Below are 10,843 nucleotides of genomic sequence, written 5' to 3'. Positions count from 1 at the left end.
CCTTGGCACGTCTTTAGTCCAGAGTCGCTGCAGCTCCTCATCGGTCGTTTCCAGTTTGCTTCTCCTCGGCAAGTGAAGCCGTTTCCAGTTTGCTCGCTGTAGCTCTTCCATTGCTCCACCACAGGTTATTTGATGAGTTTGTGTAGATGAGTTTGTTGAATTTTGTTTATTGAAGTTTGTTCGTTATTTGAAATTTGTTTAAATTTACATAATATTTGTGAATGGGTTTGTTGATATTTGTTGAATTAATATAATTTTACTTTTTTATTCATATATTTGTTTTTAATTATAATAGTTAAAATTGTATTGTCTCAATTTAAAGGAACACTTTAATTTAACATGTATAATAGTTGACGTGATTACATGAAACAGTATGCAAAATTAGAAATGCAGAATGAAGATAGTTGGATCACTTGTTAATAATTGTTCCGAAAAAAGAAGTAAGAATTTAACAATTTCTTGATAGTTATGCTAATTAAAGTAGTTGGATTACCATACGAAAGTTATATGAGACAAATAATTAGATTACTGAGATTTAAGTGTGAATGAGCAATATTGTAATTTATAGAGTAATGACATGTCCCATATTCTTGATTTATAGCTCTCACATGCTGTTAGCTTCTGTACTGATTGTCTGCCTTTATTGCAGAACAAATACACTTATGCAATAAAAACATTTCTTCTAAGTGGAAGCTGTTGTGTAATAACTTATCAATCTTCACTTGAGGTATTCTCTTTTTCAGGACGCGAAGCAGATGAAGTTGCACCTATATTGGATGCTCTACCAAAACTAGAACAGTAAGCTCTGAACACTCTATTGATGAAATTAAACTACAATCAATTTCTAAGCTAAAGAGATCGTACTTGTTGAGGTAATGTGGACAGATTGATTGATATTAGAAAGGAAGAAACTACTGTATTGTTAGTTTTGGAATTATAACCTTTCTTGCCTTTCTTTACAACCATCTTTGAAAATCTAAACATCTCCAAATTCTCAGGTACATATACTGTTCTTCAGCCGGAGTTTACCTCAAATCTGATCACTGTGAGGTTGGTTTCATATCATTCTTTTGTCATGGAAAATTTGGATCCTCATGCAATATGATAATCAACATAAATGATAGCATGTATAACATCTCAAAAACACTAAAATTTTGTGATCTAAAGTAGGATGGCAACAGATAGGGTATATTGGGTACTCATCCGACAAATCAGGACGAGTTTGATTAGTTATAATCGGGTTTGGGATGAGTTCATGTTTTAAAAAAATAATATCAGTTTGCTGGTTCGGATCGAATTCGGGGATTCAAGTTTTATGTATGAAGTATCTACTACTGAATCTGTTTATATAAATAATTAATTTAATATAAAAATATATATTTTATAATAATATTTATGATTTTTTTATATATTTTCATTTAAAAATTAAAATTCAAATATTTTTTAGAAATATTAGATTTTTTAAATGAAAATTATTTTTTATATAAATTATTAATTAAAATATATAAAATTAAATGATTCGAATTTTATTCGGATAATAATAATTGGGTTTGGGATGGATTCAGATAATTTAAATTAATTTTTAATCGAATTCAAAACTGTTCGAATATTACTAATATAAATCGATTTAAATTCAGATAGTTTAATTTTTGCGATACCTACTCGTTTACGTCCCTAATCACTAACAGAAGCCTTGTATGTCATTCATAGATTACATTTTCCAAGATCAAAGTCTTCTGTACTCATTAACACTTGGAAAGGACAAGTTCTGTTAAAATCAATCTTAAAGAGTAATTCTTTGCTAAAAATAATGTATGTTCTAGTTCTGAATTATTTTCATCTGGTTGTAGACAGATGCTGTTGATCCAAAGAGTAGGCACAAGGGAAAGCTTGAGACAGAGAGCTTACTAGAATCAAGAGATGTTAACTGGACTTTATAAGGCCAGTCTACATATATGGGCCATTAAACTACAATCCTGTTGAAGAGTGGTTCTTTCACCGCCTGAAAGCAGGTCGCCCAATTCCAATTCCCAACTCAGGAATTCAAATTACCCAACTTGGTCATGTGAAGGTGAGTACATTCTCTTCCCACAAAACATTTGGGCTAAATTCAAGTATGGAAGAAGTGATGCATACTTAGAATTGAGATTCTTTCAGTAAATTACTAGTTCATTTGCTTCAGCCAATTTCATTGAGTGATTACTTTTAGGCATCTCCTCTTTCTGTCTCTCTTTCTTTCCCTATGCTTTTTCAATTTGATTCTAACACATTAACAATTTGCACAAATGGAGATGCTGCCTATGAGCTATAAATGCATGATCTGTGATAAGCAGTTCCAATGATTTTTCATGTTTTACAATATGACAAAATGTTTTCTGAGGCAACATGGTTCAACAATTTCAGGATTTAGCAACAGCTTTTGTACAAGTTCTTGGTAATGAAAAAGCATCCAAGGAAGTATTTAACATATCAGGGGAAAAGAATGTAACTTTTGATGGTTTAGCAAAGGCATGTGCAAAGGTAATTGTTGCTGATGTATTACTAAATATAAGTCGAAAATAAAATTTCCATCGCGTACTAATGAGATGTGAAAGTAGTACAAGACTGGACAGGCTACTTCTGTTGTTGTTTTACTAATGAAATTATTCTTCTGCAATGTAATGCAGCATTTCTTTGCATCTGTTGACAAGGCGAAACATGTTCTTGGATGGAAACCTGAATTTGACCTGGTAGAAGGCCTTGCAGATTCTTACAATCTAGACTTTGGTAGAGGAACATACAGGAAAGAGGCTGATTTCTCCACATAGCGACCAAATGCTCTTGTCTGAGGCGATCAAATAACAACGAAATAGCGACCAAATTAGCGATCAAAACAGCGACCATTTAGCGACCAAAATTTAACGACCAATTTACTTCCACATAGTGACTAAATGCTCTTTCCTGAGGCGATCAAATAATAACGAAATAGCGACCAAATTAGCGACCATTTAGCAACCAAAATTTAGCGACCATTTAGCGACCAAACAGCGACAAATATTTCTAATACCTAATTTGCCATGACACCAAATTAGTGACCAAAAAATGGTCGCTGATTGGTCGCTATTTTAGCGACCAATTTCCAGATTGTCGCAAAAAATTTAGCGACTGGCCAAACACCGACCATTTCATTTTGGTCGCTAAATGGTCGCTATTTCATAATAGCGACCAAATTCTGCCTTTTAGCGACCAAAATTTTGGTCGCTAAATCACTGTTTTTTTGTAGTGGGAATGTCAGAGGAAGTGGGGGACCAGATGGATGTAGAGCAGAGGAGGGATGGCAGTTTGGGAGTTAGCATGTCGGAAGAAGGTATGGGAGAGTCCCAAGGAGGCACTCAGGCCTCGGGATTTGTTCAGCCACCTTACTACCCACACTTCTCACAAAACCCCGGGTATTCGATGGGAGGCACATCGGATTACCCTAGCTTCACTCCTTATCCCACACAGATGCCATACCCACCATACTACCCACCATATTCATAGTACCCGATGTATCCACCCCCACCTTACTATCCAAATCCAGCAAACCCTACCTCAGAAAATGTTGCACCACCTCCACCACCTACAGAACCAGCAGCCCCAGTTACTCAACCTTCTAGACCTAGCTCAGCCAGTGGGAGCAAGGTCAGGATGACAGATTACATGAAACTGGGTGCTCCTCAGTATGAAAAAGGGGATGACCCATTTGTGTATCTTGAAAGGGTTAAAGTGATCACAGAGGAGATTGGGGCTGATGACAGCAGAGCCATTCAGATGGCCGGGTTCACGCTTAAGTGCAAGAAGGCACGAGAGTGGTTCAAGAATTATGTGAACCCGAGAGTGGACAGCATGTCCTGGGAAGAGTTTGCAAATGAGTTTGCAGGATGGGCTTTTCCCGATAGTTCAAGGGAGCTGAAGATGATAGAGTTCGAACAGTTGAGGCAGACAGAGCAAATGAGTGTAGAGGAGTACACAGACAGATTCTTGGAGTTGCTGCCTTTTGCTGGACAGAGTCTGGATACAGATTCGAAGAAGTCAAGGAGGTATGTCATGAAGCTTCATTCCAGGTATTCCTCCTTGATTCAGTCCGTGGATAGGGAGAGCTTCCATGCCATCGTAGATATGGCTAGGAAAATGGAGGCCAGTGCCATCATTCAGGGGACAGTTAAGCAGACAGTCGCACAGCCTTCTGGTTCTAAAACTCCGGGTGGGGGAAGATTAGATCCTTCTACCCTGAGTACAGCAGCTTCAGGCAGTAAGAGATGGGGTAAGCCCAAGGGTAAGAAGAATAAGTTCTGGAATAAAGTCAAGTCCAGTCTGGGATTTGGGAGTGGCTCAAGCTCTGGTGCGGATAATGCAGTTTGTGCGAAGTGTTGTAAGCCACACAGGGGAGTATGTCGGTTTGGGACGAACGCCTGTTTCAGATGTGGTCAAGAGGGGCATATGGCTCGAGAATGTCCAAGAGCAGTCCCGATGGCTCAGTCCCAGCAGACAGCTTCAGGTAGTGTAGCGCAGCCAGCAGCTCCAGCCATGACTCAGGCCAGTGGCAGAGGCAGAGGGAGAGGGGCAGCCTCTTCTTCAGCGGGTTTCAGAGGTGAAGGTCCATCAGCTCCAGCACGGATCTTCACAATGACACAGCAGGAGGCAGATGCATCTAACACCGTAGTGGCAGGTAACTTAATCATTGGTTGTTCAGATGTGTATGCCTTGATGGACCTTGGTGCATCTCATTCTTTTATTGCTCCGAGAGCCGTGGGGAGGTTAGGTCTGATGACTTCTGGGTTAGAGTGTCCTCTCTGGGTCAGTGGACCCAAGTGTGACCCATGAGTGGCAGAGTCAGTCTGCCAGTGTAGTCCTGTATTTGTTGAGGGAAGATGCTTGTCCGCCGACCTAGTGGTTCTAGATTTGACAGATTTTGACGTCATTCTAGGGATGGACTGGTTATCTACCCATGGTGCTACCTTGGACTGCAGGGACAAGGTAGTCAGGTTCAGAGGTCAGGATGGGTCTGAGGTTGTCTTCAGAGGAGACAAGAGGGGTACACCTAGAGGTCTGATATCAGCTCTTCAGGCTCGTAGGTTGCTCAGGAGGGGATGTCAGGGGTATTTGGCTCATGTGAGAGAGCTTAGCAGTCAGGTCAGAGAGCCCGCCTCAGTGCCAGTGGTTAGAGAGTTCTTAGATGTGTTCCCAGACGAGCTGCCAGGTTTACCACCTGCTAGGGAGATAGAGTTCGAGATAGAATTAATGCCTGGAACCCGACCGATCTCTATCCCTCCTTACAGGATGGCGCCAGCAGAATTGAAATAGTTGAAGGAGCAGTTGCAGGAGTTGGTAGACAAGGGCTTCATCCGACCGAGTACCTCACCTTGGGGTGCTCCAGTTTTGTTTGTGAGAAAGAAGGATGGATCCCTTAGGCTTTGTATCGACTACATGCAGTTGAACAAAGTCACTACCAAGAAGAAGTACCCTTTGCCAAGGATTGACGATCTATTCGACCAGCTAGCAGGAGCGGGTTGTTTCTCCAAAATAGATATGAGATCTGGGTACCATCAATTGAGGATCAGGGAAGAGGACGTGCCAAAGACAGCTTTCAGGACCAGATATGGGCATTTTGAGTTCCTTGTAATGCCGTTCGGGTTAACCAACGCCCCTGCAGCATTCATGGATCTCATGAATAGAGTGTTTAGCCAGTACCTGGATCACTTCGTTATTGTCTTCATAGATGATATCCTAGTGTATTCCAGGAATGCAGAGGAACATGCCCATCATCTGAGGTTGGTTCTACAGACCTTGAGGGAACATGGCTTATATGCCAAGTTCTCCAAGTGTGAGTTCTGGCTGAGGAGCATTTCGTTCTTGGGGCATGTAGTGTCAGAGAATGGGATAGAGGTGGACCCCAAGAAGACAGAAACTGTGGCTAACTGGCCTAGACCCACTTCAGTGACGAAGATCAGGAGTTTCTTGGGTTTGGCAGGTTACTACAGGAGGTTCGTTTAGGACTTCTCGAAAATAGCAACTCCTCTGACCAGACTAACCAGGAAGAATCAGAAGTTTCTGTGGACCGACCAGTGCGAAGAGAGTTTTGAAGAGCTTAAGAAGAGGTTGACTTCAGCGCCAGTTTTAGCTCTGCCATCTAGTGATGAGGACTTTACAGTCTTTTGCGATGCGTCCCGTGTGGGACTGGGTTGTGTACTGATGCAAAATGAGAGGGTGATTTCTTATGCTTCGAGGCAGCTAAAGAAGCATGAGTTGAATTACCCCACACATGACCTTGAGATGGCAGCAGTAATCTTTGCACTCAAGATGTGGAGGCACTACCTCTATGGGGTAAAATGTGAGATCTTTACAGATCATAAGAGCCTGCAGTACATCCTGAGTCAAAGAGATTTAAACTTGAGACAGAGGAGATGGGTAGAGCTGCTGAGTGACTATGATTGCAAGATTCAGTATCATCCGGGTAAGGCGAATGTCGTGGCAGACGCCCTAAGCCGGAAGTCACTAGGCAGTCTATCCCACATCACGGCAGAGAGGAGACCAGTGGTGAAGGAGTTTTACAAGCTCATTGATGAAGGTCTACAGTTGGAGTTGTCTGGTACAGGTGCCTTGGTTGCTCAGATGAAAGTGACACCCGTGTTTCTGGAGCAGGCGGCTCAGAAATAGCATGAGGACCCAGAGTTAGTGAAGATTTCCAGGACTGTTCAGTCAGGCAAGGACAGTGAGTTCAGATTCGGCAATAAGGGGATACTCCGCTATGGGAGTCGTTTATGTGTACCAGATGACATAGGGCTAAAAGGAGACATTATGAGAGAGGCTCATAATGCAAGATACAGCATTCACCCCGGAGCCACCAAGATGTATCAGGATCTGAAAAAGGTTTATTGGTGGCCAGCTATGAAGAGAGAAGTGGCACAGTTTGTGTCAGCCTGCGAAGTGTGTCAGAGGGTGAAGCTGGAACATCAGAAGCCGGCTGGAATGCTTAACCCACTACCTATTCCAGAGTGGAAATGGGAGAATATAGCTATGGACTTCGTAGTGGGGTTACCGGCGACGTCCAACAGATTGGACTCCATATGGGTGATTGTGGACAGACTCACCAAATCTACTCACTTCATCCCTATCAGGAGTGGCTACTCTGTGGACAAGTTGGCGCAGGTGTATGTTGATGAGATCGTCAGACTGCATGGGGTTCCTGTTTCTATAATGTCAGATAGAGGACCCCAGTTCACCTCCAGGTTTTGGCGGAGTCTGCAGGATGCCATGGGTACCAGGTTGGATTTTAGCACTGCCTTCCATCCACAGACAGACGGACAGTCAGAGAGGACCATCCAGACCATAGAAGATATGCTAAGAATGTGTGTGCTGGACTTTGGCGGTTCTTGGAGGCAGCATCTACCTTTGGTGGAGTTTGCCTACAATAACAGCCATCATGCTAGCATCGGGATGGCTCCATATGAAGCTTTATATGGGAGGAAGTGCAGGTCACCTGTTTGCTGGGAGGAAGTTGGAGAAAAGGCCTTGGCAGGGCCTAAGCTAGTAGAGATCACCAGCAGGGTGGTACCCTTAATCAGAGAAAGAATCAAGATTGCTGCAAGCAGACAGAAGAGTTATGCAAACATCCGCAGAAGGCATGTAGAGTTCCAGGAGGGGGATCTGGTATTGCTCAAGGTGTCTCCAATGAAAGGAGTGGTTCGATTCGGAAAGAAGGGTAAGTTGGCTCCGCGGTACATCGGACCCTTTGAAGTCTTGCAAAAGATTGGGAATGTATCGTACAAGCTGGATTTACCTGCTTCAATGGAGAGAATCCATCCGGTTTTCCATGTTTCTATGTTGAGAAAGTTCGTGTCAGATCCGGGCAAGGTTCTTAGTGAGCCTGATGTGGAGATCCAAGAGGATCTCACCTATGTTGAGCAGCCGGTACGGATTCTGGACACTCAGATCAGAAAGCTAAGAAACAAGGAAATCCCGATGGTGAAAGTCCTGTGGAACCACCACAATATGGAAGAATGCACTTGGGAGACACGGGAGTCTATACTCCGGCAATATCCTCATCTCTTTTAAGGTTAGTCTCTATGTGTTTTATGTGTATGTTGTGATGACTCTATGCATGTGCTAGTTGAGGAACATTCGGGGACGAATGTTCTTAAGGGGGGAGAATGTAATACCCGGCTAGACTCCGGTATCGGAATTCCTACCGTCCGGTGGAATCTCGGATGTCGAAAGCCTCTAGTAGGGTAAAACCATGTTTTTATGAAATGTTTTAATGTGTTTTATGTTTTAAGCATGAAAGAAAATGAGTTTTTGCATGAAAATAGCATTGGAGGAAAACTCAGGTTCGGCCGCCAAACCTCAAGTTCGGCCGCCGAACATGCATGCGTTGCGGGTGTGCTTTAGGCCCCCGAAAGCATAAGTGAGGGAAGTCCAGGTTCGGCCGCCGAACCTCAAGTTCGGCCGCCGAACATGGCATGCATGCGGACGCACATTCGGCCCCCGAACGTGGTCTGGCCAGCCACTATAAAAGGGTCCCTTAGCCGAAAACGGGCGAGCTTTTTCCCCATTTTAGGCCAAGGTGAGCTCTTCGCCGTCCCTCACCCATCTTTGATGTTTTTCCTCTAAATCTTTCAAGATTTTCATTTGTTTTAACTTTGTTTTGAAGATTAAAGCTTTTGGGCAAAGTTTTGGAGCTTGGAGGTTCAAGAACCCAATCTCTCCCAACTTCGAGTTTAGGTCGTCTCCCTCTCGATCTTCAAGAGGTAAGAGCTGATCTTAAGCTCATTGCATGTTTTAAGTAAGTTTTAAGTAGATCTATGGGATAGAATGCATGTTTAGGTTATGGTTATGTTTTTGGAGTTTATGGGTATAAATGTATGTTCTTGAACAATGTGAGTTTCTTGATGTGTTGTAGATGGGGTTTATGTTGGTTTGAGGCCCCTAGGAACATGTATGCTTGTGTTTGTGTATTGTAGAATAGGTTTGATGCATGTTTGATAAGTTTGGAGGCGAAATGTGCAAAGGGAGCCAAGTTTCTGCCCTTTGGCAGAAACCAGGTTCGGCAGCCGAAGGATTTTTCGGCCGCCGAACATGGCTGGGGAGGCAGCCTTTCGGGTGCCGAAGCTTGCCCCCGAAAGGGAGACTTTCGTCTCTGTCTGGGAGTTTCGGCCGCCGAAAGTGCCGCCGAACATGCATGAGTTTTGTCTGTCTGGGAGTTTTGGCCGCCGAAGGTGCCGCTGAACCTGCCTGACTTTCGGCTCTGGAGGGACTTTCGGCCGCCGAACCTGCCGCCGAAAGTGCCCTGTCCAGGCCTCCTTTGCATGTTTTTGTATGGTTGTTTCAGGATGTTTTAGGGGGTTTTTTTGGGGAGTAGTTTATAGTTATGTTCAGGTATGTTTGGTACCTCATTTGAGTCCACCTGTGTAGGTTCAGACCCGAGGAACCGAGGACCCCAGCAGTGAGTTCAGCTGCTTCAGTGTTGTCAGAGTCAGCCAGAGGTGAGTGGAACTAAACTTAATCTTTTAAATTAAATGTTTTATCATGTTTCATGCATCATGATTATGCTATAGGATGATTGCATTAGCTTCACGAATATGCCGCATTGCATCTATTGTTGTTGATGTGGGTGAATGTTGGATGACCCAATTAGTCCATGACAGGAAGACCAGGACCCCATTCTACGGCCTGGCATAATGTAAGGAAAGACCAGGACCCCATTCTACGGCCTGGCACGGTTATGGGACTCGAAGACCAGGAGCCCAGAGGAGGCCCTGGGGCAATGGTAAGTAATGTATGTTATGACAGGAAGACCAGGACCCCATGCTACGGCCTGGCACAATGTTAGCTTGGACTAATTGGTGACAAGTTCACCCAACCCTTATGTGAATTGTCTGTGTTATGATGCATTTCATTGGAGCATAGTGTTAATATGTTTTATAGTTCTTCTCACTGGGCTTTTAGCTCACCCCTCTCCCTTTACCCCCAGGCTTGCAGGTACAGGATAGAGCAGGAGTTCGGATAGAGTAAAGAAGTCATGTTTATGTAATAGTTTGTAATGGACATGATCATATTGTATTGTAATGTTTTAATCAGTATAGATGATGTTTATGGATGCTAGAGGTGTGCTTGACCATAGATTGTTGTATCCCTTTTAATACATGATCTTGGATTTTTATGATGTTTATGTAAACCAACTCAGCATATGTTATGTCACCCATTGGGGGCATTGATGAGATCCCACTGAGGGATCAATGTTATGTTAATGTATATGCACAGGTTGAGTTTGGTTGATGTATATGGAAAGAAAAGTTTTAATTTTTATGTATGTTGTTGATCATGTATGGGATTAAGCAGGTTCACAGGATGCATGTTAGGCTTGCTACGGGTCCCGGCGGCCTTAAGTCGACCCGGATCCTAGCGCCGGTAGCGGTCCAATTTTCGGGTCGTTACAAAGATTGCTGCAAGCAGACAGAAGAGTTATGCAGACATCCGCAGAAGACAGGTAGAGTTTCAGGAGGGGGATCTGGTATTGCTCAAGCTGTCTTCTATGAAAGGAGTGGTTCGCTTTGGAAAGAAAGGTAAACTAGCCCCACGATACATCGGACCCTTTGAAATCTTGCAAAAGATTGGGAATGTGTCGTACAAGCTGGATTTACCTACTTCAATGGAAAGAATCCATCTGGTTTTCCATGTTTCAATGTTGAGGAAGTTTGTGTCAGATCCGAGCAAGGTTCTCAGTGAGCCTGATGTGGAGGTCCAAGAGGATCTCACCGATGTTGAACAGCCAGTACGGATCGTAGACACCCAGATCAAAAAGCTAAGGAACAAGGAAATCCCGATG

The 10,843-nt window shown here is 43.3% G+C and overlaps 1 pseudogene; it reads left to right on the top strand.

Moving 5' to 3' along the window:
* Positions 1-545: 545 nt before the first annotated feature.
* LOC122725278 lies at positions 546-9,465 on the top strand (annotated as a pseudogene).
* The last annotated feature ends 1,378 nt before the right edge of the window (positions 9,466-10,843 follow it).

This window comes from Manihot esculenta, chromosome 12 (genome assembly GCF_001659605.2).
Source record: "Manihot esculenta cultivar AM560-2 chromosome 12, M.esculenta_v8, whole genome shotgun sequence".
Classification (NCBI taxonomy): Eukaryota; Viridiplantae; Streptophyta; class Magnoliopsida; order Malpighiales; family Euphorbiaceae; genus Manihot; species Manihot esculenta.
Note: the sequence above shows the minus strand (reverse complement) of the source record. Positions and strands in the feature narration are given on the sequence as shown.